The following is a 26,114-nucleotide window of genomic DNA, read 5'->3' on the forward strand; positions in this document are numbered from 1 at the left end:
GTTACTGTTTCAGCAGTTCCCTAGAGGTGGCTAGTTGAGTTGAGAGCATGGCTATCACTTACTTCCCACATATTAACCTTTTTGAAGGAGGTGAATTTAAAACTGTCAAATTTCTACTTCTGCACCGTCCATTAAACTGGTTCATACAATTTCCAAACAAAGCTTCCTGAAGTTTGGTCAAGAAGATATCAGACCTAATTTCTTCGATGACTCAGTTATTTCCTCCTTTACTCATTTATAAGTTACTTGCGTATAAAGGAAGATGGATGAGGTACTGTATACAATCTTGGAAAGTTCCTGGGTTGTAGCTTTTAACACAGTTTGTATATCATAAGAAGGGAAAGTGCAAACTTCACACAGGAGTTGCTATTTAAGAATTTGAAACTGTATGTGTGTCTGTTCAACTCATGTCCTGAAATGAATTTCTACCAGGTCTTAATATTGGAACATTGAAATATTCTCTTGCTCTCCTCCAGATAATATCTTTCTTTCTAAGGCATCAGTGAGCCATAGCATAAGTACTTTTAAATAGTTCTTATCTGCGGGAATTCACTGAAACAATTTTTATCATTGCTCACAACAGCATCTTGCTTCATCTTCTGTTAGATTCCCATGTAGGAACGGCCTAAATTAAACGCTGTGTTCACAAAACTGTAAGCTCTCCAATATTCAGGCTCACGGGAATCTCTAGATGATTACCTGTAGGTCTGTCTTGCTGTTACTTATTTTAAGAAAGTCCAGTAGATCTCTGTTGTGAAAAATAACTATCCCTACAAACAAGCTTGACATGTGGTTATTCTCAGCATAGATAATTCAAATTTTAGTTTTACAAAGAAGCAGAGAAAACCCATGAATAACACGGGAAAAAAGGAAAGTTGATGGGACTCACATTTTAATAGTAAGAAGCCTTTGAAAAGTAAGGACGTGGTCCAGGATCTTTCAAATATCAATCGGTGAAAACTCAATTCGAAAGATATGTGAAAGCAAAGGTTTAAAGTTTAAACTCATAAGAGGAATTTTGGAGTCTGAGTGGAAGTCCTTTGGCTGTTGGTGTTCTAGTGAATGTTTGACAAGTTGAGAGAAAGAAAAAACTCAGTTTAATTTGCAGCTTTAAGTTTCCATTCTCTCCTTATAGCCAGCTTGAAACTGCCCAAATAAAACACGAGAGTGGCTTAGGATGCAACATTGTCAAATGACTCTCATGAACCAGCTAGAGCCAGCCCCAGAAAACAATCATAACCTTTGTGGTACTTTTCTATGACTTCCCGGCTATATGAGAGCAAGCTGAAGCAGATAAAGGATGTCTTGTGCCTAGGGGTACATGCCTAAAATAACAAACGTGCCAGTATGAGATGGATTTCACATTTTTATATGAGGACAATTTGTGGGAGTCAGTTCTCTCTTTCCACCATATTGGTGCCAAGGATTGAATTCAGGCTGTCAGTCTTTACCCACTGAGCCATCCTGCCCACCCAACTTTCACTTTTAAAATGACTGAAAGACCACAAGATCAGAAACTGACCTCTTTGAAACCCAGTATTACCACCTACTCTGTGCCTTTGACAAAGGTATTTTACCTAATTCTTTATATTTTTTGTGGTTATAAATATTTGGTAGCCAGGTAGTGGTGATAATTGCCTTTAACCCAGCTCTTTGGAGCAGAAACAGTCAGATCTCTGAGTTCAAGACCAACTTGGTCTACAGATCAAGTTCCAGGACAACCAGGGAAATACAGAAAACCCTGCCTTAAAAAATTATAAATATTTGGAATGTAGAACAAGTTTTTGAGATATATATTTAGGTTGCTAATTTGTCACATAATTATTTGGATGCAAATATTTAAATTTCAGCCATTATCAAATATTTAATACACTATCATCTGCTATAATCCTCATGCTGTATAAAATGTAGTTCAATGGAAATTCCTGCTTTTATCTCATGGACAGATCACTTTATTAGCCCTCCCTGCCCTCTTTGTAATCATACTCTGTTTCTACGATATCCATATTTTCAGGCCTAATTGATTTATTGGTAAGACTCTAAAATATCCGAACAATTTAGCAAACCATGTGATAATTTTACATATAATAAATATAAATGTATCTTTCATATAAATAGACTATAAATTATTTTTGTTTGGTTTCTGTATTACTCCTTTCTTTCTCCCTGTCCTTACTCCTTAGAAATTTATAATGAAGTCAGAAGATGTAGCATAATTAGGAAAGCAGTTACTATGACTTCACTGTTTATACACACGTGCAACCACCTTAATGATTCCATTATGTGGGAGGGACTGTTATGGGGACATGCAGATGCTTGGAAGGAAAGCCATACCAAAGTTTGCCTTCCTTTCTATCAAGTGGAGACAAAACATGGCCCTTGTTTAAAGGAAATGAAATTGATGAGTATGAATATACATGGATAATATAAGGTCATACAAATATTGAAACATTTGGAAAAGAAGAATAATATGATAACAAATATGCTTTCCTACAATTATGACTTTTGCTAATTAAAATTCTTAATTTATGTCACAGCAAAAAGTTGAAACTACTGATGCCTTTGGACACTGAAGAACTGTCCTTGGCATTACATACTTCGTGTCCTAGCAGCTTTCCTTATTAAAACAAGAATTATGTCTTCAGGATTTTATTCTCCTAGTTACAATGTCCTAGAGAAAGTATGATGTTTTTTCTAATATACAAAACACAATTGATCTGGGTAATTATTTCAAGTTTTCATTAAAGACTATATTAACCTAAGTGCTATGAAATACATTACTTTGCATTATTTTTTCAGCTCCACTAGTAGATAATCTGCTGGAATTAGAATCATGGCAAAAGGGCATGATTTAAAAAAGGTAAGTTTATCAGCAAGCAATAATAATCAAGAAGGGCGTCTTCACTGGAATGACTAAGGAGAATAGCACTCCCCTGTATGTGTTAATATTAAAATCACTAATGTCCTCCAAGCAATCTTTAGCCTCTACTCTACATTATTCCTGGGAAGTTTTAACTACAGTTTCCTGAAACAATTTCTTCAGTTTTTTTCCATTTTGTTTCTATGACAAAGCTCTCTCAATCTTTCTGACATTTAAAACTCTTCTTCTCATAGTTTATATAATTTGATTTCATTCTTGTAGTAGTTGGAGACCAATGGGGTGTGGTAAAGCAAGAGAGTAGATGATTGATGAAGCCAAATGTCCTTAACCTAATGTTAGCACTTGTCATCATCTGTCTTTTCCATTTCCAACTTCATGTCCAAACTAGATTCATTTGTGATTCTGATTTTCTCAATGGAGAATTTCTTAGCAATCATATGCAAAACAATATCTTCTCAGAGTCTCTTTAAATTTTGAAACATTAATCTAAGTAATGTTTATCAATAAAAAATCATGAGTTAAATATTGGAGTAAGAATCAGAGAACACAGAGCAGCTACCAATTGCTTCCTACCTCTTCATTTCCTCCATCCAAAAGACCAAGCTACTCTGTCAGTTCACCTTATTACTTCCCATCTCCTCTCTCTACAGTCCTCCAAACCTCTATGATCAGCTAGTGGCTAGCTCCGCCCTCTGACTCCAAGCAAGATTTATTTTTCAGAACATACTCAAAATATCAAACATTTCCCCCTTTTTTCTAAATAAAAAGCTAAGGTTCGAACTAACATAACAAAGCTATATACAGTAAGTGCAATGACTATATACAAATACATATAGGCAAGAATTGCATTAGCAATGTCTAGTCCATTTGCATTTGAAAAAGTCAGAGAAAATATTCTGTTATCTATCCTATCTTGGTGAGTCCAAAGTGTTGTGTATCTATCTATCTATCTATCTTTCTATCTATCTATCTATCTATCTATCTATCTATCTACCTATCTACATATAGATATAACAAAAATAACCTCAAATTTGTATCAATGTACAAAAATCCAAACCAATGTAAAATGTTTAAGACTAGTAGTTGCTTTCTTGGTTTAAAAGTAGATTCAACAATCTACCCTTTTATCCTATCATTTCTATACCCCCTTTTTTTCTTTTCAGAACAAAATCCCTGAATCTAGTCTCCTTTGTTCATCATTTTTCCTGACCACTACCAATGACAACCTGTAACCAACCTAATAAAATTGACAAGTATCCATAACCCAATGAATGATAAAAAGGTAAATTAGATATAAAACTTCAGAGTTACAAAGATAAAATAGATAATAGAATATTTTCTCTAGTTTTGCCAAATACAAATACACTAAATATTGTAACTGTAATATTACTTGATAACAGCTTTTGTTGTAAGTTATCTTGCCATGTCAAAGTTAAAACATTCCTTTTTAATTAGACAAAAGGAGGGAAATGCTGTGGAATAATCTTCTTGTACACTGTAAAGATTTGTCACTTCAAATCTTGGCCAGTAGCCAAGCAGGAGATATAGGCAGAGTGACCAAACTAAGGATGATGGGAAGGAGAACAGAGTCGGAGGTCACCAGCCAGATTCAGAGGGAACAGGCGATGAACATGCCATGCTAATAAAGGCACTGCCATGTGACAGAGAGTAAATAAAGAATATGGGCTAACTTAAAATGTAAGGGATAGTTAGTAATAAACCTGAGATATTGGCTGACCATTCATAATTTATATAAGCCTCAGGGTGGTTATTTGGGACCAGGAGTCAGAACAGGAAATGTCCCATTACAGATCTTATTTTCTTGCTGTGTTTCTATGGTTCTTATTTGTATGTTTATGGTTGAATTTACTGCAAGTACGTATCAATCGTGTGGGAAGTATCTCCCATTTTCACTATGCCATGAGCTTTGAATTTCAAAGAATATGACTATGATCCTACGTGTTTAGTGAATTTTAAAGAGAAATCAACAAATGCATACTTAATCACTAAATGAAATTTCAACAAATGCTGACTAATCCTTAGTAATATCTTGCTCAAGTCTCTAAGCATCTTTGGTTTTTTTTTTTGTCAAAGGACAATAAGCTTCATGATAATTAGTTAACTTTACTTTTTAGTTATTTAATATTTTTCCTTTTTTATTTTTTGTGGTAGTAAAGTCTTTATTTCCTTTATATTTACATACTAATCCTGGTTTCCCCTCTCTCTCTTCCTCCCATTCCCTCCACCTTCCCCTCACCCCACCTCCCCTTCTGTTCCTCAGAGAAGGTAGGCAGGACCAAGGTCCTTCCCCCTAAGTCTAGCTTGAGCAAAGTATCTTCCCATAGGAAATGGGTTCCCAAAAGCCAGTTCATTCATTAGGGGTAGATTTTTATCCCAATGCCAGTAGCCCTACAAACTGCCCACGGCACCTACTGTCACCTGCATTCGGGGGGTCCAGTTCAGTTGTATGCAGGTTCCCCAGATGTCAGTCCAGATTCAGCGAGTTCCCACTAGCTCAAAATGGTTAGATTTGTTGCTGTTGTTTGTTTGCTTGCTTTTTGTTTCTCTTTAGAGCCTGTCCTGGAACAGGCTCTGTAGACCAGGCTACCCTTGAACTCACAGAGATCCGCCTGCCTCTGCTGCCCAGTACTGGGATTAAAGGTGTGCACCACAACTGCCCAACAATTTAATATTTTATTCTATAAAGTAGAAGAAATGTTCTGATGCTTCAGCAGTAGTTGTGCTTGTAGGTGAACCAAAGTTAAAAATAGTAATATATATATTTCTGAATTATCTTCTTATAAAGCAAGGACAGGGAGACAGAACACTGGGAATGTTAGTTAACAACAGATTATAGCAAGTTACTTCTTTTGTGTGAGGATTAAAACAGAGAGAACTTAGTTATCATGAAGTGAAGATTATTTTTTGGGGGGAAATTTGGCCATCATCGTGGTAATTCTGATTTTTCAGGAGCTCATGCAAACAGCTGACTATCTGCTTGGTCCCGTGGAGCTGAGCATGGATGATTCTACCTTTATTTTTAACCTAAACCTTTGGAGCACAGTGTAGAAGCTTAGTCTAAAAAAATGACTCCCTTAAGTTTTGTTTAATAATTTATCTAGAACTGGGGGATAATTTTTGCATCACCTTTCCACTTAAAATCGTATCATTTTTGTTTTGTAACAAAAGGAATTTGATTGCAAAATTATTTTGTAAATGCAAACACATTAATAGACCAATTGGATATTATGAGTCTGTTGCTTTACCAAACTTTCAAATAGTCAAATATGTGTATTTGTGCATGAATGTACCCATATGCTCACACATACAGAGAGAGAGAGAGAGAGAGAGAGAGAGAGAGAGAGAGAGAGAGAGAGAGAGAGAGAGAGAATGGAATGAAGTGTGATAAGTTAATTACATCAAGGGCTCCTAGATTTTGACCTTTATTAATCCCTATGTTTCCCAACACATAAGGCAAACACAATCCTTGTTAATTTGGTGGTCTCATGCTTGAGTGCTCTCAAGGGCATGGTTACTCTATTTAATGTGATATCTTTTTGAATCACAATTTATCATTATAATTCAATTAGATTTTATATTTCTGAAAGCTGAGAAATATAATTCTACATAGGGTATAGTGATATAGTCACTAAAAAGCATCTTTGATATTGATAGGAACAACTGACTCATTATAAACAAGACAGGAAGCAATACAAAATCTATACACTATAAAAAAATCAATTCTTCATTCCAACTGCATTCTAAAGTTTCTACACACAAATTTGCATCTTAACCAGCAAAGCTTTGTGAATCCCCCAGTGCGTTACCAGTTGAAAAGGCTTCACTGGCTACAGTGCTGAGGGCTCTGGTTTTGAATGTGAACTAAACCATGCCTTTTTTTCAGCATTCCTCACACTGAAAAACATTATAGACAGTGCATGGCCAGAGCACGGTTTATCCTCTATGGCTAGCAACTTTTCTGGTGGTGTTACTCCCAGTGACATGCAGAAAGTTTAACCATAAAAAAATTAATAAAACAATAGATAAGGTTACCATCATGCTTTAAGTGTGTGTTAAAATTCTTATCGCTCGCTGACTTTGCAAATATTGCCTTGGTACTGTGGCTCGTGTTGCTGATGCACGCTAAATAAAGCACAGCTCCGTCAAATCCAGGAGAGTTGAGAGAAAGGTATTCATCGTCTGAGATGGAACTGTCAGGCACAAACTCATCAGAGCCTTCAGAAATGACACTCTACTTTTCTAGGACTCCAAAAAAGCCAGCATTAAGAGAAATAAGAAGAGTTCTTGTGGTTTATTCTTGGTTGTGCTCAAGAAATCCGCAAACGGGGTGAAGTTCTGGGACCACTGAATGTCTGAGTTGCTGTTCATTTGAAGAGCTCTCAAAGATAGACACTGGCAAAGATGTCGAGCATCTCAATGAATGAGTCACAATACTGTGAAGAACTGTATTTAATATATCTGGTAAAAACTTCGAGAGTTTGTGGTAGAAACATTCAAAGTAGTTTTCCCTTACTTACATGGCTTTAACCAATCACATCAACAATATTCAGGGCAAATGTGGTTGTACTCTGTACTCACGGCCTCTTTCCTTGTCATTGTGCCATAAACATAACTGTAACATGTAGATGACAGATAATAGTAAAAACATGATAGGTAGATAGATGATAAATAGAGGATGGATGGATGGATGGACGAACTTAGTACTAGGTACTGTGATTTAAAGTTGATTGTAAGTACAACACAGGAAGTGCATAGGTTATAGGCAAACTTGACAGTAGTTTAAATAAAGAACTTGATCTTTCATGTACTTTGGTATGTTCTGTTAGTCTCAAATGAAACTCCTTGGAAACCAATAAATAAATGTAATTCTTCCACACCAGACTGTACTAAAGGACAAGAGACAGTTAAGACACTCAATGCATCATTGCTTGATGTAGCAAAGTCTGGCATTTCTCGTGCATATGGAAAACCTAGATATATCTATATTTGACCCTCCTGGAAAGTATCCCACCAAGGGAGGAGGCAGTTCCATCAATGGGAGAACTGGGGAGAAAGAGGAAAATGGATAGTGATGATGAGTTAGGTCTAAGTATCGTCCTAGAGACATTGATTCATAGACTGAACCGCTGAGTGACATTTTTGAGCTCCTCTGATGCCATGTCTCAGTTCTCCACATCTCTTCTCTGCCCTCACCTGTATGTTGCTGTGCTTTTCTGTTTGTGTGTCCCACAGGCACCATCTAGTCTACAGAAAAATCTTTATCCAGTGGGAATAAAGCCTGGAGCACATTTCAGGAGACAGTTATCTTAGGGTTGTGCAAGTTACTCCTTAAACTTTGTCCTTGGGCCACAAGTTTTCATTGCCCCCAGCAGGCATCAGCAGGTATCAGCAGGCGAGAAGAAACAGCACACCTAGGCAAACTTATACCCCATCCCTTAAGCTCTTCAGGGACTTGACCAACTTCAACAACTAACACTTTATTGGGGAACTTACAAACTTGTGTATTAGCTACTTCTCATTTTATAAACCTAGGCCTGAGCTTCCAAGAAAAATATCCTCCCATATCCTCTTACATGTGAAACAATAGAGTTGACTTCCACATTTGACTACTGTAAATATCTCTGTGAATTATCTTAGGTACATAGTATTTTATTTCATTAAATTATTCTGTAAATCAAAAAGAATATACTTGCTAGTAAAATTACATGAAAATTGTGGGAATAAGTTGCATACTGAGAAGTTTTTTAAACTTTAATTTATACTTTTGTTTATTTTCCTAAAGCCTAGTATGCATACATGTGCTTGATTTTTGTTTTTGTTTTTAAAGCAAAGAATCTTACTGTTGTTTAATGAGCTAACCCCATTAGCTAGGGCCCTTCATCTGTACATCTCTCATCTCAGCAAATGCCTAGAGAAGGACCCCTAGAAACTGCTAGGCAGGGACCTTATAGGGCAGCATAAGGGGGTTGTCTAGGAGTACGCAATGGTCACGGGTTGGTGTGCTTCCGGGATTGGACGACCTGTCCTGTGTTGATTGGTCAACTGGTTGCTTTGGCCTATAGGCCCTCCCAGGGCAGTTTCTATGCTCTGCACCTATCTGTTGTGTGCTTGTACCATAAAGCACACCCAGAGCCGTAAAACACAGCCCAGCTAGCTAACTTCTGATTTCTTCCTTGCCACGAGGAGGGGATCTGACCTCCTAGTGACCAGGGCAGGAGGGGAAAATTCAGGCAAATGCGCCTGAATTTTTAATCTAACTACTACAATATGTTATGATTGCTTGGGTTGGTTCTTGAATATTGGTATATTTATGCCAGTAGTAGTATGTTTTGCTATTTTATAAGCAAAATTAAGCCTGTTTGTGTAGACCTTCTACATTCATGTGAAAAGGCTAGAAGAATTTAATTATTATAATCATGTAAATTATCCTCCCATTCATTTTCTCTTCTTTTTCAGCCATTCAGAAGTATCATCATGCTTCAATTTCTTTTTAAAATTAGTATTAAATGTACATTATTACTATCCCATTTTCTCCCCCTTCCAATTCTTCTCAACTTCATGGTTTCTTCATATGTATAAAATTTCTTATATATATGCATATACATATACATATATATAATCTGCTGAATCTATGCATCTATTTAGGTGGTCTTCCTATGTATATGTGCTTAGGAATGATCACTTGGGATTGGATAACCTATTTAAGAATGACTAAGATTTATAGACTTGCAAAGCTGTGGTACTTGTTATCCTACTTTGGTTTGGTGAAGTTTGTTCACATATTAACTCAGGTTACTTTAAATTTAACTCAAATTATAGTAAGTGTGACTAAGTCAAAATTTATTGTAAGCATTTATTATGATTATTGTAAGCAATCAACCAGTTGTCCTACTATTGGAGATAATATCCATGATTCTTTCTGGTTATTTTTTTACCTCTCAATGATTCATTTTAAAGGGTATTTATTAGTGAGAAAGAAGAATGGACAACAATTTATTGTGAGTGGGAAATTTTAAAAAAATAAAGGAAAGCGTTTTTGTTTGATTTTAGGGGCAGCTGAGTTGAAATGGAATTGTACTATAAACAGATCACTAACTTCTCACAAGATCATGAAGTGAAGTGAGAATGAAAACCAAAATCTGAACCCATCACCCCACGGTAAGCATTATTAGAACTAAACCAGGAAGAAACAAAAATAAACTAAGAATTAGTGAAAAATGAAAAAATGCAATATAATGGATCAAGAAACTTAAACAAAGTGTTGAGGAAGGGATGGAGGTGGTGTGAGTCCTGCTCATGGTGACAAACAATGCTCTTCAATAACAAGCTCTGTTAAAACAAAATAATATAAATACTTTATTCTGAGCCTCATATGAGTGACAAAATATTTAAGTTGCATTGAATGATACCTTCCACCTTGGAAGATGTTCTTCGAACTTATAAAAAAATAAAAATCACACAACAAAACAAAGTCATAATCCCATGTTTTATCAATCACATGGGTAGAAGCCTCTGCTCGGCAGGGGGCTACAAGATAGGAGTCTCCTTTCTGGGTCTCGGAAGCAGTGGCTGATTGCACTCTGACTTAGGGTCGACGGAACTTAGAGGTTGTCTGGACTTAGTGATACATTTCAGGGAGTTTACACAATATTCACAAGAATGTTAAACCAGACTCAAAAGTTAACATACACAGATCATTTTTAATCTGCACTCTCAACATTTCTTCTCTTCATAGCCATGGTGTTCTGCTTATTCAAAGTTATTCAGTCTGTAGGGTCTTTGATACAAATGCCAGAGGCTGGAGATGAAGTTCAGTTATTGAGTATTTTCCCAGGATGTAAAGACACTGGATTCTATCCCAAACACAGGCAAAGAAAGCAAAACCAGATAAACAAGTCCTTACATTTAAAAAGTTACAAAGTGGGGTCCAGAGACCGCCCAGCAGTCTAGAGTGCTTGCTGCTTTAATAGAATACAAGAATGCAGCCTCCAGGACCCACATCAGATGGTTCACAACTGCCTGTAACTCCAGACCTGGCATTATTAGAGGCCGTCACAAACACCTGCACAAATGTGGCACACACACACACACTTAAAAATAATTCTTAAGAGAGTTTTTAATAATAGATTAAAATATGCTTCATGTAAGAATGGTGGCTAGGCAGGGCGGTGGTGGTGCACGCCTTTAATCCCAGCACTCAGGAGGCAGAGGCAGGCGGATCTCTGTGAGTTCGAGGCCGGGCTGGACCAATAAGCCTCCAAAACAATACAGAGAAACCCTGCCTCGTAAAAACAAAAAAAAGAGAGAGAGAGAGAGAGAATGGTGGCTAATATCTGTAACCCCAAGTCTTGGGAAGCTGAGACAAGAGGATTCCCTTGAGTTTAAAACCAGCTGGGGTTACAAGAGTCCAGGCAAGCCTGCTCTGCAGAGGAAAGTCCTGCCTCCAAAAGAAAGAAGATGATGATGTAGATGGAACTCCTTCCAAGAAATGCAGGTTCCTGTTCATCAATGTCAGTAATCTTTAACAGCGAACAGAAACATGTCAACAGGAACCTACTAGAAGACAATGGGAAAAAATGGAAATGTGGCTATGGGAACATTTGGGTCAGTGTACATAAACTAAAGAACGTGCATATTTCATGAAATGTTTATAAATGAAAGTGGCATAGCATACTGTGTGAGGAAGCTAGCCTACAGAATTTTAAATTTAAGAGTCCCATCAACAATAGCCATAATTTAGAAAATCTAATTTGTCAGTACTTCAAAAGACAATAGTTAGCCTTGATAGAATGAAAACTGAAGTATAGCTCATATCTTCACAGGACTTATCAGAGTACTATGTTAAACACAACCATTTCATGTGTTGCTCATGGTACACACTGTTAAGGATACGATTCATAGCATATCTGTGTGATTTGCGGCCATTCTGACCTGTTTACATTACTTGTGATCTATATGTGCATAAGAAGTCTAGTTGTATAGTACCTCCTTAGCTTGCAAAAACAGGTTAAAACTGTTCTTACTCAGGTATCAAAACAGTTCTCTTTGACCCCTGCTGAATAATGTCACTCAAATCAAATTAGCTTTTCAGTGTATGTTGTATTTATTAGCAAAATGGCGAAGATAATATTTACCACATGGAGTTGTTTGGATTCGTTGAGTATTGCTTTGTAAAGGAAGGTTTATGTATGTGTATATTGCTATTATTTATTCATTGTTGTTGTTGTTGTTTGAGACAAGATCTCACCATATAGCTCAGGATAGCCTGGAACTCAGTATGTCACTTCACCTAGGCTGACCTAGGGATTGGGATTAGAGTTTGTGCCACCACATCCAGATTTATTCACATTTTTATTTTTTTAAAGTAGTGCTTTCTAATCAAAGGGTCACAGATGAGCCTGGTTAAAATAAATGTAAAACAAAAGAAAACCAAAATTATGAAGTGGTTGGTCATGATGGATAGGAGAGAAGAGTGGGTGAAGGAGAGAGTAACCAGAATATATTACATACGTGTTTGAAATTGTCAAATAACAAAATGTAATCAATAAAAACAGTGTAGCCTTAGAATAACTGTGCTGCTATCCTGTCAGGGTGGTCGAATGGTCTAAGGCACCAGACTTAAGCTCAACTTCCTAGAATAATTGTGCTATCCTATACATAGTTTAACGTATGCTATATAATGAAAGCTGACATTCCAGTTAAGTGATGTTTACCCAAGTGCATGTCTATGTTATGCTGCCTGTGACAAATGTCTCCAACAGCTTCCGCTGTCATAGGTCTCTATATTATATTTGGAGAAGCCGAGTAGTTCTCATTCTCCCTGGAATTGTTTAAAGACGGTTTTTGTAGTGTGTTGCTCCTCACTGTGGCAGAAAACGTTATTTCTGACTCCAGACTCTTCTGTGCAGTCGAAGTCTCAGCTTGCTCATTTCCGAAGACTTCTGCATGTTGGACACTTCAGTTCATCTTCCACTCTGTCCCCTTATTCTCCACTCTGAACTTTTCCTAATTAGACTAAAAAACAAAAATGGAGAAGTCCATGAGACTTATACCCCCAATCCTTGACATGGCAAAACTTCTGAATTTAGAAATCAAACTATGCAGTTTCTTTTGTATGTCTAAGCAACACATCAAAATAAATATGTACCAAATCAACTTCTCCATCTTCCAACTGTCTCCTGCCCAAATGTAGGCACAAAGTTTACTACCTGTTTCGCGGTTCCTGTTGGTGCTGCACCAGAGCACATTCCTCATCATCTTTATAAAATGCCTAACGGGGTCTCTGGCCCCTATTTCAATTCCGTCTCATAAAACATGCGTTTCCTTGGAGAACACATCCCTCTAATAAATCATATTTATCTTTTAATCTACAATCATTCTCTTGCTAATAAGGAATTGGTTTTGGTTTTTCAGAGCCACATCTAGGTCAGTGTAACTATACATAGAAAACACTCAAAAGTAGTGGAAATGAATGAATGTATAGCTTTCATAAAATTCCAGAAACAGGTCTGGAATCTTGGGAATCAGACTGGCAGCTGTGTGTGACCATCAGTATCCTAGCCGAGGAAATGGATACAAGTGTGTTTTTGTAAACAGATTCTTTGTTTGTAAAATACATTCTTTGTCCTTGTTTTCCACTACAACTAGTCTGTTATATTGATTTAAATAAGCTATTTTGCTTGTTGTCAACTAAAGTTAGCTGTATAGGAATAAACGCTTTGGTCAGCCATGCAAGGTAGTGCCTTTGTTTCCCTTTTGTGCTACTCATCTCTTACTACCCTTCTGAAATCTTACGCTTGGAAATAATTTTTCCTTCCTCCCACAGTGGAACAATGGTGTTCCGACCTATGATAGTTAAAATAATAAGTATCGTTATGTCAACTTACTTTAAATTGTGTCATATCAAGAGCGGGTTAAAAAAAATCTGTCACAATAGATAGACTATCGCCTCTGATTTGTTACGACAAATCAGAGGCAATAGGCATGACAAATGGACTCTACGGTGTGGTTTTCCTATCTCACTGGAAAAGTAGAATATCTTTCAGAACTTAAAATGCTATTTGATATATTTAAATGATCTTCAATTATAATCCTCACAGATGATCATCAATTTGTAGCCCAACCTTTTCTAGGCCCTACAATAAATTAATGACAAAAAAATGAGTGTACTATCGTAATATTTGTGGCACCTCCCTACTGCATCTAATAGTTATTAAAATGCATCTCATTATTTCTAGTTGAGATTTAATCTCATGGAAGTTGCTCCTCCTCTTATATTTTCTATGCTTTTGACAGCTCCTCCTTGCATCCATCCTTTCATGCCGGAAGAGTCACTCCTTAATGCCTGCTTTGCTTTATGTCATATATCAAATGAGTCACTGTGTGCTCTCAGTATTGCATACAGAATGTCTCTGGCATCTAATCTCCTTGCTTTAGAATCATAGCCTCATTTGCAGGATGAGGAGCTTTAGCCTCAAAGAGGTACAGTGACTTGGTGTCTGACTGCATGTTCCTCTGACATAAAGCCAGAGAGGGGTCAACCCAGAGCCAGGTCCCAACACCTTGCCTCTGCAAAGTGGTAGGAACTGGGAGTGGTCATCTTACTGCTGTATACTGGGCCACAGAGAAGCCACTTGTGCTAAGAGATGTAAGCAAAAGAGAACCGGTTTTGACAATGGGCAGGCATAGCTTCCATCCCATTCTTGTTTGTTCCAGTGGCATGACACCCTGGGGTGGGGTGACTTTGAGGTGATAATTCAAAAGGCATGGAGTGGTGGTGGAGACCAAATGAGGTCATATGTCCTAAAAGGTACTAGCTGACCTGTTTGGATGCTCACCAGAACATACTGTCTTTCTCACATCTCTCTAGGCACCATCAAATGCAACTCAGAACCATGCATGCTCTCTTAGTCCTCTGGCATTACCATTGTGCAGTACCAGGAGTTCCTTTTTTCTCAAACAGTACAGGGAAACATGGGTAAGGCATTATGCTGTGCCTTAGGGTATCTGTTTGCCTCTATGGTTCTCCAGATCTGAATTCTCCAATATTGTAGACTGTTTTATTTTATTTTTAATCAACAAATCCCCATGAGTTATAACTAAAACTAAAGACTTGTTTCTTACTTACCTTTCCCCTCTGCCCTCTCATTCTTTTGTTAATTCAGCTATAGCTATACATTGAGGTGATAAACAAGTAGATAAACAGATAGATAGATAGATAGATAGATAGATAGATAGATAGATAGATAGATAGATAGATAACAGGCAGGCAGGAAGACAGACAGACAGATAGACAGATAGAGAGACAGAAATACTTATTCTTTTCTCCTTTATGATTCCTCGGTCTTCTCATAAAGTTCCCAATGCTCTGCACGGCCAGTCACTTTAATTAGAATGCTTTTTCTTGCCTGCAATTCCAGTAAATTCTCAGTATTTCTAAAAGAAGTCCTCTGTAGAAACTGCAAAACTTGCCTTCCTCTCCGGAAATCTGTGTTTCCTGGCTTAGTGTTCCCAGTGCATACTGATATGTCTCCATAAGCATGTATCTTGTCTTCATGCATCTGTCTTAGTATCTGCCACATAAATTCTCTGAATGGGTAACAGTGTGCTTGAAGGTCCATAAGTAAGTAATAAATCATGGATGGTGTCATCATTATCCTTTTTGCCCTTGACTGTTTTTCTTTTTCTAGACAGTCACAGTCTTATCTGAACTGTCTTTGTCACACTGTGTTATTGCTTTGTATTCTGCATCACAAAGAAATTTAATTTTTACGCAAGCACTATTTTCACATAATCCTGAACACCGAGACTTAAAAACCTGGATGAATACTTGAATATATATTCTCATTTGCATGAAAATCACACTCTGTAATTGATATTTCAAGCTGAGAAATTTCAAATTCCTTGTGGAAAGAAAGGCCTTGACTAAATTAATCATATTTTGCCAGTTTGTTGAATAAACTGGAAAGCAATAAATAATAATGTGGACAGCTTTCAAAATAAACATTTACAAATCCTTCCCAATGTTCTTTTGTGTCTCAAGTTGGTAAGCAAATTAAATAAATAAAAATGAATAGGTCCTACTATGACAGCCCTGAGAGACACCTTACATGCGGAAGCTTGAGGGACCTAAGCATTTTTCACTTCTGCTGATATGTGGTATTTACCTTTGACACAACCAGGGAAAAAGCAGCCATGGATGGCACTTTCCACTACTAGCACAACCTCTCAGCTACTGCAGTCTTCATAGAACCTGCTCCTTTGAGATAAGGTCAGAAGCAGCTCAGTAGTTAGAGCCTAGCTAGAAGGTTTCTGGGGTGGGCCTAGAGAAGAGTTGGGGTTTCCAATGGTTCTGTCTAGGCAGATGACAGTGACTGCTTTCCTTCCCAGCTTGTAATATACTTTTATTAGTTACATCATTAGAACAGCCTCATAACTTGTGCCCATCTCTCAATAATCTGGAAGTGTGGAATATGTCTTTTCTCTCTCTGTCTTATCTACATAACTTTTCAAACCCCAACCTTGTTTAGGGAAGACAAAAAAAACCTGAAAAAGTAGGGAACTTGTACTTCTTGACAGGTTGAGTCAGGAGTGTCATTCAGGTTCTATTAGCTAAGCATAAAAATATATTACTATAATGCCCTGGGGAAGATAAGAGTATTTTTAGCTTCTTTCGATTGCTTTAAAAGAAGAATTTTCTAACAAATTCTAATTAAAGATAACTACAACTCTTAATTATCTGTAACAATGGAGAATAGAAAAATTAGGATCTACAGATAATCCAAAATTCTATTTTAGGAGCACATTAAACATTTTCTCTGAATAACCTTCTTAACTTTGCTTAGGGTGGAGAATTAATTTGAGTTCTTTGTGTTTTGTATTTATGGGAACTCTTCCCTTAATGATGGCGAATGAAGTAAACACTAAGTAGCAAGTAGCTGGAAGCGTGTAACCAAAGAGCAATGACTTGAATCACGTGCACGTAAATCTTCTTTCAGATTTCACCGTAGTCATAGCCTACCTAATGTACAAGAAATACAGTTTTGTGTATTCTGTGATTGAATCCATAATAAAGACAAGGAAATCATTGCATCTTCGGAAGAATCAAGCCATATCTTTGTCAGCCCCGTTTCACATTCGGCATTACCAAGAACCCATATTAATGAAATAGTAGTATTTGAAAGATGGATTCGAGGGTTTGGGGACATTGCTCAGTGGGTAAAATTATTGTTCTGTAAATATGAGACCTAAGCTGAGAGACCCAGCCTCCTGTGTAAAAGACCAAAAGTGACACCTATGCCAGTAATCCCAGGATGAGGAAGCAGCAATAGGAGCAGCCAGGTGAGGTGAACTCGCTACCCAGCCAGACTAGCCAGTCGGTAGACTTGAGCTTCAGTGGGAAAGTCTGCCTCAAAAAACAATAAAAATAATGATGGTGGTGGTGGCAGCGGTAGTGGTGATGATGGTGGAGGAGGAGAAGGTGAGGACGAGGAGATGTAATGGAGGAAGCCACCCGACGTCGACCTCAGAGTGAAAAGGGACCAGGAGAGTATAATACAATAACTATGATATACATACAAGTACAAAAATACCATAATGAAGCCCATTATTTACAATCAATATGCGCTAATAAAGCTTCACTAATAACCATCCTGAATACTGGCTCAGAGCAAATATTTCTTCTGTTTTTTGTTATCTGCAAACTGCTATGACTAGGATCGGTGTCTGGAAACCGTTTCGGCCCTCTAAAGTTCTTCACACTCTGAGGTCTCAGCAGTCGCAGCCGTTCCAGCTGTCCGGGTGCAATCAGATATGTGGATTTGAGCCTCTTGTTTAGAATTCTTAAGCGGAAAGGGCAACCATTTGTCTGTGTCTGCAATCTTCTTTTCTGGTCCCGCGTCGGCCTGTAATTTCACTACCGTTTCCGCTCGCAGAGCCTGCTTCCTTTGTGGGTTGTGTTCAGTCAAGGCGTATAGGCCAGGGACTCCCTCCTGCCTCCTTAAGTGCTTGGAATGTTCCCAAACTGAAAGTGGAAAAACAAAATCAGTAGCTGTTGTCCTCAGGAAGCAATTTTACAAGTGCTGTCCCTGAGCCCGCCATATCAAAATAATCTCATCTACTTGTTCCAAAAGCAAGATTCTTAGCCTTGCTCCAGGCCTTCGGAGTTAACAGCCCCCAAGCCGGAACCAGGAAGATAGGATTTCACCAAGCAATGCAAGTGAGGACTCCTTACCATAAAGCGTTTTTTTTTTTTTTTTTTTTTGCATTTATTTATTTATTTATTTTTTTATTTTAATTTTAAATAGCTTGTTTCACATGTCAATCCCAGTTCCCTCTCCCTCCCCTCCTCCCGCACTCCCCTTCCACCCTCCCTCCCACCCTATTGCCAAATCCCTCCACATAGGGGATGTCTAGAGTCTATCATTTCACTCTTGGTAGGGTCAAGGCACTCCCCTAAGAGTCCAGGCTGAGAGAGCATCTCTCTTTGTGCCATAGGCACATGAAGACAGATTGTATACCAGGGATAGACACTGATCCACAGCTCAGAGCCCCATAGGTTGCCCAGACCTTCTCACTGACACTCACATTTGGGGGGTCCAGATCAGTCCCATTCTGGCCTCCCCACTGTCGGTCTGGGGTCCAAGAGCACTCCCCTGTTCAGATCAGCCGTCTCTGCTGGTTTTGCCAGCCCATTCCTTGCCAATTTGCTCATCACTCCTCTCTCTCTGTCACTGGGTTCCTTGGGTTCAGTTCAGTGCTTAGTTGTGTGTTTGCCTCTGCTTCCATCAGTCCCAGGATGAAGGCTCCCGGATAGTTATAGACATCAAGTTCATTATCAGGAATGGGCATTCGAGGTGGTCCTTCCACTATTGCTTAGCTTGCCAATTGATGTTATACCTTTAGATCACTCGAGGTCACTCTGGTGCCTGATCTGTCTTCGATCCTATGATTCCCTCTTCCCCCTATTTTACCCCCACCCCCTCAACTTCCTGTTCCCCCATGACCAACTCCCTTCCTCTTTACCCCCTCTACTCTTCCCAGGTCCCACTACCCCCCCTCGCCCTGTTCCCCATCCATTCAGAGGATCTTGTCTCCATCCTCTTCTCTTGGGTACTATGCATATATGCATATCTTTTAGGTTCTTTCCTGTTTCCCAGACTCTCTATCTGTGGAAGTGCAGACTGGCACTATCCTGATCCATATTTAAAATCCATATATGAGTGAGTACATACCATGTTTGTCTTTTTGCGACTGGGTTACCTCACTCAGGATGGTTTCTTCCAGTGCTATCCATTTCCCTGCGAATTTCAAGATTCCATTGTTTTTTTCTGCTGAGTAATACTCCATTGTGTAAATGTACCACATTTTCTCTATCCACTCTTCAGTTGAGGGGCATCTAGGTTGCTTCCAGGTTCTGGCTATTACAAACAATGCTGCTATGAACATAGTGGAGCAGATGCCCTTGTTGTATGAACCTGCCTCATTTGGATAAATGCCTAAGAGTGGAATTGCTGGGTCTAGTGGTAGATTAATTCCCATTTTCCTGAGGAATCTCCATACTGATTTCCAAAGAGGCTGTATGAGTCGGCATTCCCACCAGCAATGGAGGAGTGATCCTCTCTCTCCACATCCTCTCCAGCATAAATTGTCTTCGGTGTTTTTGATTCTAGCCATTCTGACAGGAGTAAGATGGTATCTCAGAGTTGTTTTGATTTGCATTTCCCTGATGGCTAAGGATGTTGAGCACTTTCTTAAGTGTCTCTTGGCCATTTTAGCCTCCTCTACTGAGAATTCTCTATTTAGCTCTGTACCCCACCTTGCAAGTGGATCCTTTGGTGTTTTGGAGACTTGTTTCTTGAGTTCTTTGTAAATTTTGGAGATTAGCCCTCTGTCAGATGTAGGGTTAGTGAATATCTTTTCCCATTCTGTGGCCTGCCTTTTTGTCTTTTTGATTGTGTCCTTTGCCTTACAAAAGCTTTTTAGTTTCAGAAGGTCCCATTTGTTAATTGTTGATCTCAGTGCCTGTGCCACTGGTGTTATGTTTAGGAAGTGGTCTCCTGTACCAACTCGTTGAAGAGTATCTCCCACTTTCTCTTCTAAAAGTTTCAGTGTGGCTGGATGTATGTTGAGATCTTTGATCCATTTGGACTTAAGTTTTGTACAAGGCGATAAACATGGATCTATCTGCAGTCTTCTGCATACCATTACCCAGTTATGCCAGCACCATTTGTTGAAGATGCTTTCTTTTTTCCACTGTACAGTTTTAGCTTCTTTGTCAAAAATCAGGTGTTCATAGGTGTGTGGGTTAAAATTAGGGCTTTCGATTCGGTTCCATTGGTCTACCTGCCTATTTTTGTGCCAATACCAAGCTGTTTTCAGGACTATAGCTCTATAATAGAGCTTGAAATCAGGTATGGTGATGCCTCCTGAAGTTCCTTTATTGTATAGGGATGTTTTGGCTATCCTGGGCCTTTTGTTTTTCCATATAAAGTTGATTAATGATCTTTCCAGGTCCTTGAAGAATTGTGATGGAATTTTGATAGGGATTGCATTGAATCTATAGACTGCTTTTGGCAAGATTGCCATTTTTATTATGTTGATCCTACCAATCCAAGAGCATGGGAGATCTTTCCATTTTCTGGTATCTTCTTTGATTTCTTTCTTCAAAGACACAAAGTTTTTGATATACAGGTCTTTCACTTCCTTGGTTAACATTATCCCCAGATATTTGATGCTGTTTTTGGCTATTGTAAAAGGTGATGTTTCTCTGATTTCTTTCTCAGTCACTTCATCATCTGTATATAATAGGGCCACTGATTTTTTTGAGTTTACCTTGTATCCTGCCACTTTGCTGAAGCTGTTTATCAGCTCTAGGAGTAACACCAAAGACAGACGTTATCTCAGAGTAAAGGGCTGGGAAAAGATCTTCCAATCAAACGGCCCCAAGAAACAAGCGGGCGTAGCAATCCTAATATCTAACAAATTAGACTTCAAATTAAAATCAATCAAAAGAGATGAAGAAGGGCACTTCATATTCATCAAAGGAAAAATACATCAAGACGAAGTCTCGATTTTAAATATCTACGCCCCAAATACAAAGGCACCTACATTCGTGAAAGAAACATTACTAAAGCTCAAAATGCACATAAAATCTCACACACTAATAGTAGGAGACTTCAACACTCCGCTCTCACCGCTAGATAGGACCTCCAGACAGAAACTTAACAAAGAAACAAAAGAATTAATAGAAGTTATGACCCAACTGGGTTTAACAGACATCTATAGAACATTCCACCCAAATACAAAGGGATATACCTTCTTCTCGGCACCACATGGAACCTTCTCTAAAATTGACCACATAATAGGAAACATAGCAAATCTCCACAGATACAAAAAAATTGGAATAACCCCCTGCATCTTATCAGACCACCATGCATTAACATTAGAATTCAACAATAACACAAATCGCAGAAACCCTACAAACTCATGGAGATTGAACAATGCACAATTGCACCATCCCTGGGTAAAGGAACAAATAAAAAAAGAAATTAAAGACTTCCTCGATTTCAATGAGAATGAAGACACAACATACACAAACTTATGGGACACTTTGAAAGCAGTGCTGAGAGGAAAGTTTATAGCACTAAGTGCCCACATGAAAAAACTGGAGAACAGTCATACTAGAGAATTAATAGCACAGCTGAATGTTCTAGAACAAAAAGAAGCAAACTCCCCAGGAGGAGCAGACGCCAGGAAATAATCAAATTGAGGGCCGAAATCAATCAAGTAGAAACCAGGAAAACATTGAGAAGAATCAATGAAACAAAGAGTTGGTTCTTTGAGAAAATCAACAAAATAGACAAACCTCTGTCCAAACTAACCAAAAGACAGAGAGAGAACATGCTAATTAACAAAATCAGGGATGAGAAAGGGGACATAACAACGGACTCTGAGGAAATCAAGAGAATCATCAGGGCATACTTTGAAAATCTGTACTCCACAAAATTTGAAAATTTAAAGGAAATGGACAATTTCCTGGATAGATATCACTTGCCAAAACTAAATCAAGAACAGATAAATAATCTAAACAGACCTATAACCCCTAATGAAATAGAAGCAGTCATCAAAAGTCTCCCAAACAAAAAAAGCCCAGGCCCAGATGGCTTCAGTGCAGAATTCTACCAGAAATTCAAAGAAGAGCTCATTCCAATACTCGTCAAAGTATTCCACACTATAGAAGCAGGAGGCTCACTGCCAAACTCTTTCTATGAGGCTACAATTACCTTGATACCCAAGCCACACAAAGACACAACTAAGAAAGAGAACTATAGACCAATTTCCCTCATGAACATTGATGCAAAAATACTCAATAAAATACTTGCAAACCGGATTCAAGAACACATCAGAAAAATCATCCACCATGATCAAGTAGGCTTCATTCCAGGAATGCAGGGATGGTTCAACATTAGAAAATCTATCAATGTAATCCACCATATTAACAATCTGCGAAAGAAAAACCACATGATTATCTCACTAGATGCTGAAAAAGCCTTTGACAAAATCCAGCACCCCTTCATGATAAAGGTCCTAGAGAGATCAGGGATAACAGGAACGTACCTGAACATAATAAAAGCAATATACAGTAAACCAACAGCTAACATCAAACTAAATGGAGAGAAACTCAAAGCAATTCCTCTAAAATCAGGAACAAGACAAGGCTGTCCACTCTCTCCATATCTCTTCAATATTGTACTTGAAGTTCTAGCTACAGCAATAAGACAACAAAAGGAGATAAAGGGGATACAGATAGGAAAAGAAGAAGTCAAGCTTTCATTATTTGCAGATGATATGATAGTTTACATATGTGACCCAAAAAACTCCGCAAGGAGGAGCTGATCTCTTTCCTGTGTGGGCGGCTCTTCTGGAAGCCGGGAGCGGCCCTGAAGCTGGGCTCGCTGGGTTGGGGTCTTGGAGGAGCTGATCTCTTTCCTGTGTGGGCGGCTCTTCTGGAAGCCAGGAGCGGCCCCGAAGATGGAGGGGGATGGGTCCCATAAAGCGTTTTTAAACAGAGTCTTTTCTGCAATTTTAGGTAACTGATACTCGGACTTTGTACTCTGAAAAAAGTAAGCATTTCCATTTCAATAAATAATTTTAGGATGGATACTTACGTGTTTAATTTTATTATCGATAAAGTAACTTCACCCTGTCTTCTAACTTTACAAATTGACTGCTTTGCTAGGGAGCATTACCTTGTTTTATATATGTTAAGAAACTGCTCTTAAAAAATGACTATACTAATTATTGTAAAATTCCTCATTTATTTTAGCAGGCATAATTCTAAAACAAGTACAATGTATGGTCTAACTTCCATACCCATAGGATCTGCACAAGGATTCCATTGTATCCTTAAAAATTGCATCTGCTGTAGCTGGGTGTGGTGTAGCATGCCTTTAATCCCAGCACTCGGGAGCCAGAGGCAGGAGAATTTCTGTTGTGAGTTCAAGACCAGCCTGGTCTACAGAGTGAGTTCCAGGACAGCCAGGGCTGTTAAACAGAGAAACCCTGTCTTGAAAAAAAAAACTTAAAATTAAAAAAAAGAAAATTGCATCGGTAGCAGGATGTAGTAACACATACCTTTACGCCTAGTACTAGGGAGGCAGAGGCAGCCAGATTTCTGAGTTCTAGACCAACCTGATCTACCTAATGAGTTCTAAGACAGCCAGAGGACAGAGTGAGACCATGTTTCCAAAAAAAAAAAAATGCATCCATAGTAAATAATGTCATTCTTTAGGCAATATTGCATAACAACTATTTACAAAGCATTTACAATTTATGAACTATTATAAGTACTCTAAAGATGGTTAATATAGGAGGATAAGTTTTGGTTATAAACAAGTATAATTATATTTACATAAAAGGCTAGCATATCCAAGGATTTTGGTATCTATTGGGTCAGTATTGGAACTGACCCTCTACATTTACCATGGGACAGCTATATTTGAATTTAAAACTCAAGTTGGGCTTCCTATACAAATGTGACTGTCTATTCAGAACTATGAGATGTCCTGTGTGTCTATATTACATGCATGTACACTTACATACCAGGTTATGGTCAATAGATATATGTGCCTCCCCCCAGCAGAGGGCAGCAGCAACCAAGAGGCATTGAAAAGAAACTAAAGCCTCAGGCCCCTGACTCAGGCTTCCCATGGAACTTCATTAACAATCTAAATTCAAAGATAAAATAGCTGAGAATCTCGAGACTGCAATTACAGAACAAAAAAATCCAAACTGCGGGACTTCTCTTGAGTTTGAAGCCAGCCTGGCCACAACATAATGAAGTATGAGGCCTTCCCAAATAAAAGGATTCTTTTGGGGGGGATGAAGGGGTTTCTCTGTGGCTTTGGCAACTGTCCTGGAACTAACTAGCTCTTGTAGACCAGGCTGGTCTCGAACTCACAGAGATCTACCTGCCTCTGCTTCCGACGTGCTGGGATTAAAGGCATAGTCCACCACCGCCTGGCTAGCCCCTACTGATGCAGTACATGGGAGCTAGTAAAACAGCTTCCAATTGGATAGAGGCACATCAGACTAATCAAATCAAATCAGGCTCAGGAAGACAAATCCTGTCACTGTCTGTAGATTAGACAGTGCTGCATAAAATCATGTATGTATGCATGGCATGAAAACAAAAGTAAAATGGGAACAAAGGGGACTAAAGAGAAGGAAGAGGAAAATGGGGACAGAGCAAGAAGGGCACAGAAAGAAACATGGTCAAAGTGTATTATAGACTTGTGTGTAAACATTGTTATGAAACCTTGTACTATGTACAATGAACATACGACAATTAAAAGTAAGTAGACATTCAAAGTGAATAAACAATAACAAAGCTTTGAAATCCCGGTAGACCTAGCAAAGGTAGGAATTATCAGTGTTCATCCTTCCAGGACTGAGCCAAGCAGAGCTGTTCCTATCGTAAAAGACTAAATACCGTATTTAAATTGAACATGAATTGAGTCATCAGATGTAGTCATTTTGGTGCCTTGAGAGTAAGTCTTTAGAGCTGGAGAGATGACTCAGTTGTTAAAGGCTAGGCTCACAACCAAAAATATAAGAGAGTAAGTCTTTGCCAGAGCACTCACTAGCTAGCCTGCACACTATGGTCTGCATCTTACAAAAATAGAAACAATACTGGGGGCATTTTCAGAGCCTCGTATTTCTTGTCGTGTTGCCTGTGGAAATGATCCTGACTTGATAATTTTCTGACCCAAGCCCTAAACCCACACCAAATATACACAGAAACTTCTTAGAACCTAAGCTATCCCTAGAGGCCATTCTAGAGGTCAGCGCAGCAGTCTACCAGAAGGAAAGGCAGTATCTACAATTCCTGTCTTTTTAAGCAAAGCATCCAAATGCATTCTCTGCAGAAAAGTATGCTAATCACATTGTCAGGTGTTTAAGCTCTATGCTCAGCTTCCTTGAAGGGGAGATGTGATTCAGGGTGACCATTTCACATCTTGAAGGAAGAAGTCACTAACTGTACTCTGCTAACATAGACCCGAGATTAGAAATAAACTCAAAGGAATCAGAATCCCAGTAGCCAGCTTAGCTTTTACTCATTGAAATGATGGTTACTATTAATTTGAGACTGAGCTTTCTGCATTTGCATTTTGCCTGAAGAGTGACATGATAATGGATCCAGGTAAATAATGATCTCCCACAAGTTTTGATTTGCCAGCACCTTGATCAGTCTCCTTTATTTGGAAAATGATTTATTGATTACAAGATGTTTGGTTTTTTTATATTAATAAAATCCTGTCATTTCTTGTAAATAATAGAAGTAAAAAAAATAGAAGCAATTGTTTCAAGTGAACATACAGGATCCTTTAATATTTTAAGTTTAATTAGTTTGCAACTTGTTAAGGACTAGCATTTGTAAGGATGCCAACATCTCCTACCAAATCATAACTCCAAGTTCTCTTGGTGATGCATTATCCCAAAGAAGACAGAAGCCAATACAGAAGAAATCCTCTGACCTTCTATATGCATCCCTGAGAAAACAATTTTATTCTGTGGATCAATTCAACCCTATAACTTCTACAACTAAAGGTCAAACGGCCTCAGCGAGGTGTCAGGAATAAAAAGGAGAAAAACAAAACCATAGAGTTCATTTATTTTTTTTAATTTTTTATTTTTCAATATAAATTTAAAT

At 38.3% G+C, this 26,114-nt stretch overlaps 1 protein-coding gene across 3 annotated transcripts in view; it reads left to right on the top strand.

Moving 5' to 3' along the window:
- The window catches only part of Htr1f (5-hydroxytryptamine receptor 1F), a 116,182-nt gene that overhangs the window by 14,288 nt on the left and 75,780 nt on the right, over positions 1–26,114 (top strand). For all 3 annotated transcript variants that reach the window (XR_005878888.1, XM_040750599.1, XM_040750598.1), the window contains exon 2: positions 9,953–10,060. The gene's annotated coding sequence lies outside the window, so the exon portion shown is untranslated. The remainder of the gene's footprint in view (positions 1–9,952; positions 10,061–26,114) is intronic.

This window comes from Mesocricetus auratus, unplaced genomic scaffold (genome assembly GCF_017639785.1).
Source record: "Mesocricetus auratus isolate SY011 unplaced genomic scaffold, BCM_Maur_2.0 Super-Scaffold_100008, whole genome shotgun sequence".
Lineage (NCBI taxonomy): Eukaryota > Metazoa > Chordata > Mammalia > Rodentia > Cricetidae > Mesocricetus > Mesocricetus auratus.